The sequence below is a fragment of the Phocoena phocoena genome, chromosome X, assembly GCF_963924675.1.
Source record: "Phocoena phocoena chromosome X, mPhoPho1.1, whole genome shotgun sequence".
NCBI lineage: Eukaryota > Metazoa > Chordata > Mammalia > Artiodactyla > Phocoenidae > Phocoena > Phocoena phocoena.
The window spans coordinates 42,547,236-42,556,407 of record NC_089240.1 but is presented as its reverse complement, the minus strand read 5'-3'; the positions used below and the strand labels follow the sequence as shown (position 1 = coordinate 42,556,407).

The window sequence follows — 9,172 nt, the reverse complement described above, 5'->3', positions numbered from 1 at the left end:
GATTTTGGTTATTATGAATAATGCTGCTATAAATATTCACATACAAGTCTTCGTGTGGACATGCTTTTATTCTCTTGAGTAGATTCCTAGGAGCAAAATTGCTGGGTTGTATAGTTAGTTTATAAATAAATTTTCAAGAAACCTGTCAAACACCTTTCCAAATGACTGTACCATTTTAAATTCCCATCAACAATGTATGAGGGTTCTAGTTTCTCCACATCCTTGTCAACACTTCGTATTATTTTTCTTTTTGGCAATAGCCATTCTAAATGGTGTGTAGTGGCATCTTATTGTGGTTTTTTTTTTTTTTTTTTGCGGTACGCGGGCCTCTCACTGCTGTGGCCTCTCCCGTTGCGGAGCACAGGCTCCGGACGCGCAGGCACAGCGGCCACGGCTCACGGGCCCAGCCGCTCCGCGGCGTGTGGGATCTTCCCGGACCGGAGCACGAGCCCGTGTCCCCTGCATCGGCAGGGGGACTCCCAACCACTGCGTCACCAGGGAAGCCCCTATTGTGGTTTTAATTTGCATTTCCTTAAAGACTAATGAAACCGAGCATCTATTTCTCATGTGGTTATTAGCCATTCCTATATCTTCTTTGGTGAAATATCTACTCAAATTTTTGCCAATTTTTAAATTGGGTTGTTTGTCTTCTTACTGAGTTTGAAGAGTTCTTTGTATTTTCCAGATATAAGTCCTTTATCAGATATGTGACTTGAAAATATTTTCTTTCAGTCTATGGTTTGTCTTTTTTTTTTAGAGAAAAATACGATTTTATTTTACAATATTCATTGAAAAAAATACTGGAAGAATATATATAAAGCCTTCAACAGTGTTTATTCTGGGGTGATAGAAATTTTAGGTAGTAAACTTTTCATGCTACATATTTCTGGAATTTAAAACATTTTTTCATTTTAATGGGTATTACTTTTTATGTTTTAAAAATATGGAATGCTTCATAAATTTGTGTGCCATCTTTGTGCAGGGGACATGCTAATCTTCTCTATATTGTTCCAATTTTAGTATATGGGCTGCTGAAGCAAGCACTGTCTTTGCATTTTCTTAGGTATATCTTTTGAAGTGTAAACATTTTAAATTTTAATGATGTCTGGTTTACCAACCTTTTTCTTTTATGGGTTTTTTGGTGTCTTTTTGAAAAACTCTTTGCCTAATCTCAAAGTTGCAAAGATTTTCTCCTATGCTTTCTTCTAAACATTTTATAGTTTTACATATAGGTTTATGGTCCATTTTGAATTAATTTTTATGTGTGGTGTGAGATAACAGTCTTTTCCCCATTGAATTATCTTAGTACCTTTGTCAAAATCAATTGACCATAAATTTAGGGGTTATTTCTAGACTTTCAATTCTATTACATTGATCTATATGCCTATCTTTATGCAAATACCACACTGTCTTGATTATTGTAGGTTTATAGTAAGTTTTGAAATTGGGTAGTAGAAGTCCTTCAGCTTTGCTCTTTTTCAAAATTGTTTTGGCTATTCAAGGTCCTTTGCACTTCCCTATAAATTTTAGGTTTAGCTTGTCAATTTCTACAACAAAACCTCCTAGGATTTTCTTAGAGAGTTCATTGAATCTATAGATCAATTTTGGGAAAATTGCCACCTTAACAATATTGAGTGTTTCCCATGAACATGAATTGTTTCTCCATTTAATTTAGACCTTCTTTAATTTCTCTCAGCAATGTTTTAAGTTTTCAGAGCACAAATCTTAGTTTCTTTTGTTAAATTTATTCCTAAGTATTTTATTCTTTTGGATACAATTGTCAATGCAGTTGTCTTCTTCTTTTTTCTTTTTTTTCTTTTGCGGTACGCGGGCCTCTCACTGCTGTGGCCTCTCCCGTTGCGGAGCACAGGCTCCGGACGCGCAGGCTCAGTGGCCATGGCTCACGGACCCAGCTGCTCCGCGGCATGTGCGATCTTCCCGGACCAGGGCACGAACTCGCGTCCCCTGCATCGGCAGGCGGACTCTCAACCACTGCACCACCAGGGAAGCCCAGTTGTCTTCTTTTTAAAAAACATTCTTATAGAGGGACTTCCCTGGTGGTCCAGCGGTAAGACTCCGTGCTCCCAGTGCAGCGGCCCGGGTTCGATCTCTGGTCAGGGAACTGGATCCTGCGTGCCACAACTAAAAATCCCACATGCCACAATTAAGATCCTGCGTGCTGCAACTAAGACCCGACGCAGCCAAATAAATAAATATTTTTTTAAATCTTATAGAAATATAGTTGATTTACAATGTTGTGTTAGTTTCAGGTGTACAGCAAAGTGATTCAGTTATATATATGTATATATTAATATACTCCTTTTTACATTCTCTTGCATTATAGGTTATTACAAGATATTGAGTATAGTTCCCTGTGCTATACAGTAGGTCCTTGTTGGTAATGCAGTTGTTTTAATTTTACTTTTGGATTGTTCATTGCTAGTATGTAAAACTGCAATTGATTTTGTATGTTGATCTTGTATCCTGAAACCTTGCTAAACTCATTTATTAGTTCTAGTAGTTATTTTTATTTAAAAAATTTTATTTATTAATTTGGCTGTGCCAATTCTTAGTTGTGGCATGCGGGATCTTCGTTGTGGCATGTGGGATCTAGTTCCCTGACCAGGGATCGAACCTGGGCCCCTACATTGGGAGCGCAGTGTCTTAGCCACTGGACCACCAGGAAAGTCCCTCTAGTAGTTATTTTTAAAAGGATTTCTTAGAATAGGATTTTCTACATATAGGATCATATCGTTTATGAATGAAGATAGTTTTACTTCTTCCTTTCCAATGTGCATGTCTTTATTCTCCCTTCCTTTTTTTTTTTTTTTTGTTGTTTGTACTGACTTGAATCTCCACTACAGTGTTAAATGGAAATGGCAAGAGCAGACATCTTCACCTTGCTCCTGACACTAATGAAACAAACTTTTCCTTCATTTCAAATAAGGCGCTCTATGCAAAGATATTTTTGATGATGCTTGAACAATAACAAGGGCTTAGTTAAAAATATCTTTTTCCATCTTTATGTTGGTATTATATAAATCACTTTAAGAATTGAGTATTGGGACTTCCATGGTGGCGCAGTGGTTAAGAATCCGCCTGCTAATGCAGGGGACATGGGTTTGATCCCTGGTCCGGGAAGATCCCACATGCCGCGGAGCAACTAAGCCCGTGTGCCACAACTACTGAGCCTGCGTCCTAGAGCCCAAGCTCCACAACAAGAGAAGCCACCGCAAGTGAGAAGCTCACGCACCACAATGAAGACTAGCCCCCGCTCGCCACAACTGCCCGCGTGCAGCAACAAAGACCCAACACAGCCGAACTTAAATAAATATTTTTTAAAAAAAAGAATTGCGCATTAGTTGGCTTTTGCTGCATACGACACAGCCCCAAAACTTAGTGTCTTAAAACAATAAACATTAAATTACTTCTCATGATTCTGTGGGTCAGCTGGGTGACTCTTCCGGTGTAGGTAGGCCAGCTCAGTTGGTGCTGGAGGGTACAGGATGGCCTCGCTCACGTATCTGGCAGTTGGCAGGTTGGTAGGTATATGAGAGGCCTCTGCTGGCCTGGCTCACGTCCCTAACCCTAACTCTAACCCCTAACCCTAACCCTAACCCTAACCCTAACCCCTAACCCTAACCCTAACCCTAACCCCTAACCCTAACCCTCACCCTAACCCCTCACCCTCACCCTAACCCTAACCCCTAACCCTAACCCTAACCCTAACCCTAACCATAACCCTAACCCCTCACCCTAACCCCTCACCCTCACCCTAACCCTAACCCTAACCCTAACCCTAACCCTAGGCTTAGGGTTCCCAAGAGCAGCATATGTAAGCATACCTCAAGCCTCTGCTTTCATCACATTTGCTACTGTCCTATGGGCCAGAGCAAGTCCTAAGGCAGCTTAGATTCGAGGGGTGAAGAAATAAACTCCACCTCTTGATGGGAGGAGCTGTGAAGTTACATTGAACAAGGACATGGAAACAGGGAAGAGTGGAGAATTAAGGCCATTTCCACAATCTACCACAAATAGGTTTGATTTCTACCTTTAAATACTTAGAGGCCTCTGGGTGTCACTTACATTAATTATGAATTTTATGTTTGTCAACAAAGTGTGCAGAAATAAAGCTTATAATTTAACTAGATCACCCTTGATTATGCTTTGCACAAATTAATTTTTCTTCAAATTATCTGATCTTTTTTTTTTTTTTTTTTTTTTTTTGCATGCGAGATCTTAGTTCCCCAACCAGGGATCGAACTCACACCCCCTGCATTGGAAGCGCGGATTCTTAACCATTGGACCGTCAGGGAAGTCCCTATCTGATCTTGAGTATGATGCTGAACTGGAGCATAAAGAAGAGACTGCTAGGTGCTCTCTCACTTCCTTCAAAGTTCTCATTCAGATCAGAGGAAACCATGGACCATCAAGGAACTTCTTGGGAAAACAAAGACCTTCATTTCAGAGGCAAACCATTAGGCTGACTGGAGCTTCCAGATGGGGCTGAAGCTTCCAGTAACTTCACACAAAGGCTCACATGGGTGGTGGCCTGGACTCTCATAGGACATTTGGCATTCAGTTCCACTGCTAACAGGAAATACTCCTACTTTGCAAGACCCAATGAAGTTAAAGAAATTACCCTTGTGGCACAACTGGGTATTATATAAATCATTTTAAGAATTGTGTATTGGGACTTCCCTGGTGGTCCAGTGGCTAAGACTCCATACTCCCAATGCAGGGGGCCCAGGTTCGATCCCTGGTCAGGGAACTAGATCCCACGTGCTGCAACTAAGAGTTCACATGCTGCAACTGAGTCCGCATGCCACAACAACAGATCCCGCATGCCGCAACTAAAAAGATCCTATGTGCTGCAATGAAGATCTCGCACGTGGCAATGAAGATCCCGTGAGCTGCAACTAAGACCCAGTGCAGCCAAAAAAAAAAAAAAAAGAAGAACATAAAGGACAAAGAAAACCACATGATCATCTCAATCGATGCAGAAAAGGCATTTGACAAAATCCAACACCCTTTCATGATAAAAAGTCAACAAACTAGGAATGGTAGTGAACTTCCTAAACCTGATAAGGGCATTCACAAAAAAAAGTCTACAACTAACATCATACTGGTGAAAGACTGATTGCTTTCACCCTAAGATTGGGAAGAAGGCATGGATGTTCACTCTTACCACTTCTACTGGACATAGTACTGGCAGTCTTCACTAGTGCAATTAGGCAAGAAAAAGGGGAAAGGCATACAGATTGAAAAGGAAGAAATTAATCTGTCCTTATTCACAGACAACAAGATTTTCTGTGCAGATATAGAGAACAAACTAGTGGTTACCAGTGAGGAGAGGGAATGGGGGAAGGGCAATAACGGGTTAGGGGATTAAGAGGTACAAATTATTATATATAAAATAAGCTACAAGGATTGTAGCTTATTTGTACAACACAGAGAATATAGCCAATATTTTATAATAACTATAATTGGAGTGTAACCTTTAAAAATTGTAATCACTATATTGTACACCTATAACTTGTAAAATATTGTACATCAACTATACTTCAATAAAATTTTTTTAAAAATTAAAAAAAAAGATTGCCTATGTAGAAAATCTCAAGGAATCTACAAAAGCAAAACAAAACAAAAAATGCCTGGAACTCATAATTAAGCAAAGCATGGTCAGAGTATACGAGGTCAACAAACAAAAATCAATCACACTTCTATAAACTAGAAATGTACAATTGGAAACTCCCCCAAAATGTACAACAGTTCCAACAAAAATGAAATAGTTATAAACCTAACAAAACACATACAGAAACTGTATGCTGTAAACTACATGTTGATGAAAGAAATCAGCAAGAGCGCAATAAATGTGTTCAGTGGCTGGAAGGCTCAATGCAGGAAAGATGTCCATTCCCCCAAGCCGATCAAGGTATTTAATGCAATACTAATCAAAATCCCAGCAGGAGTTTCTGTAGATTTAGACAAAGTGATTCTAAAATTTATACGGAAGGACAAAGGAATTAGAGTAGTTAAAAGGATTTTGAAAAGGGAGAATAATGTTGGAGGAATCACCCTACTCATTTTTAAGAATTTCGGTAAAACTACAGTATTCAAGACAGTATGGTATTGGCAAAGGAATAGACACATAGATCAATGGAGCAAAAGTTCAGAAATAGACTCACGCAAATACTGACCTTTGATTTTTGATGAAGTTGCAAAAGAAATTCAATGGAAGCAGGATAGTCTTTTTAAAAAGTGGTACTGGAAAAATTAGTAATCCATGTGCAAAAAATGAATCTCAATGGAAACCTCAAACTTTAGACAAAAATTAACAAAAGCAGATCATAGAGCTATATGTCAAACATAAAACTATCAAATTTTAAAAGAAAACATTGGGGGACTTTCCTGGTGGTCCAGTGGTTAGGACTCTGTGCTTCCACTGCAGGGGGCGCAGGTTCTATCTATCCCTGCTTGGGGAACTAAGATCCTGCATGCCGCTCAGCCCAGCAAAAAAAAAAAAAAGAAAAAACTTTTTAACCAGGAATTAGGGGAAGAGTTCTTAAACATGACATTAAACACACGATCCATAACAGAAAAATGATTAAATTCGACCTCACCAAAATTAAAAACTTTTGCTCTTTGAAAGACAGTGTTAAAAGAATGAAGCTACAGATTAGGAGAAAGTATTTGCACATCACATCAGACAAAGAACTTGTATCCAGAGTATGTAAAGGATTCTTGAAGCTCAACAATAAGAAAACAAGCCCATTTTTTAAAATGGGGAGAAGATCTGAATAGATATGTCATCAAAGAAGATATAAGGTGGAATATAAACACATGAAAAGATGTTCAACCTCATTACAATTAAGGAAATGCAGATACCCACCATGATGAGATACACACGTTCTAATGAATGACTAAAATAAATAATATTGACCACACCAAATGCTGGCAAGAATATGGAGAAACTGGATCACTCATGCATTGCTGGTGGGAAAGCAAAATGTCACAACCACTCTGGAAATTGATCGCAGTTTCACATAAAGTTAAATATACACTTACCTCGTGACCCAGCAATTTCACTTCTGAGTATAAACTAGTATACCCTTGTACATGAATGCTTATAGAAACTCTGAGCATAATTTCCCAAAGCTGGAAACAATCCAAGTATCCATGAATATATAAATGGATAAACAAACTATGGTGCATCCATATAATAGAATATTACTGCAATGTTACTCATACACAGCACAACTTGAAGAAATCTCAACATCATTATGTTGAATGAAAGAAACCTGTCTGAAAAGATTACATACTTTATGATTACATTTATACGATATTCTTGAAAAATCAAAACTCTAGTGATGGGAAGAGATCAGTGGTTTACAGAGGGTTGGGGTGGGGTGGGGTGTATCTAGAAAGGGATAGTTGGGGTGATGGAAGTGTTTTGTATCCTGATTGCTGTGGTGCTCACGTGAATATGTGGTAAAATTCATAGAACTGTACAATAAAAGGATAAAAGTCCATTCTGTGTTATGATAAATAAAACAAAATAAAAGACACAACCCTTGTTCTGAAGAGTACGCAGATCAGTCAGAGAGCTGGAGGTTTAGACATATCCTACACTGTATAAGACATAGGTCACTGACAGCACTGTGAGAGCACAGAGCAAGGAAATTATCACTTGAGGGGGTGGGAATCAAAGAGGGCATCACAGAGAAATAACACTTCTTTGATTATCAGGCAGCTGTTGAATATATTTTCATGTGTATTTTTTTTAATATGTGAATTTATTTATTTATTTATTTTTGGCTGCGTTGGGTCCTCATTGCTGCGCGCGGGCTTTCTCTAGTTGCGGCGGGCGGGGACTACTCTTCGTTGTGGTGCACAGTCTTCTCATTGCCGTGGCTTCTCTTGTTGCAGAGCACGAGCTCTAGGGGCGCTGGCTTCAGTAGTTGTGGCACACGGGCTCAGTAGTTGTGAATCACAGGCCCAGGTGCTCCGCGGCATGTGGGATCTTCCCGGACCAGGGCTCGAACCCGTGTCCCCTGCATTGGCAGGTGGATTCTTAACCACTGCGCCACCAGGGAAGCCCTTTCATGTGTATTCTGACCACTTGTGGTGTTTAAAAAAAAATAATTTGTCATCCTTTACCCATTTAAAAAATTTGAATTTTTTTTTTTTTGGTTTGTAAGAATTCTTTATGTATTAAAGAGAACACTTTGGATTTTATCTCTGTATATTTTTCCATTTATTTTCCTTTTATTTGTGTGTTGTAAGTTTGTAATAAACACAATTTTATTTTTAAGCAAGAAGAAGAGTAGATGTTTTTGTTGATCTTGAACCCCTTATGGACCTTCATGTTGGACAACTTGAAGGATAGGTGGATCACCCCAGGCTGATCCCAAGGCCCTTCTTGTTCACCCCACTTCTTCCCCACCCCTTGCCCCATCCACCTCCTTCCCTGACTGGCTCCCACTGGCAATGGCTGACAGAGGAGCGTCCCCACCCATCCTTTCAGTGAAGCTGAGGCTTCCTCACAGCATTCCTTATCACTTTGGTAAATGAGTGAAACTTAAAAAATGTAAAGATCAAAAGAAAATCCTAAAAAGGTAAAATAAAAAAGGACAGATTAAATTTGTGAGAATAGGATCAAAGTGATATCTCATTTCTCATTCGATTGAATGGTGAAGATAAGAGCTATTTGTTCATTGTTTTTCCTCTCATGTATGCAGTCTCTAGAACAGTACCTGACACCAAGTGGGCACTCAATAAATATTTGTTATATGACTGATTGGAGTAGTAGCTTGAAAACTAGCTTTAAACTTAGATCTATAACACTACTCAATTAACGAATAGGACAAAATACAGTTATGACTGGACAAATAAGGATGTGATGATCAATGCCCACAGACCTGAGGTGAAAAATGTACCAAAGAATGTACTCCAGCTAACAGGAATATAACACAACGAAGTAGTGGGATGCAAGGGTCAAAAGTGAGCAAAGAATTTGGTATAGAATGCTGGTATAGACAAACAAACATTGACTATCAAAAAAGATAACAGTAATTATATACGTTACACTTCTGATAAGTTTTGATAACAAGCTAGGCATTAAATTACCAAAAATATTAACAGGAGAGATGGGAGGAAGAAAAGTGTCCTG

At 39.0% G+C, this 9,172-nt stretch overlaps 1 non-coding gene across 1 annotated transcript; it reads right to left on the bottom strand.

Annotated features, from left to right (window-relative positions):
- Positions 1–937: 937 nt before the first annotated feature.
- LOC136143200 (U6 spliceosomal RNA) lies at positions 938–1,044 on the bottom strand. The gene has a single exon (XR_010657895.1). It is a non-coding gene; the product is annotated as a U6 spliceosomal RNA (small nuclear RNA).
- Positions 1,045–9,172: the final 8,128 nt, after the last annotated feature.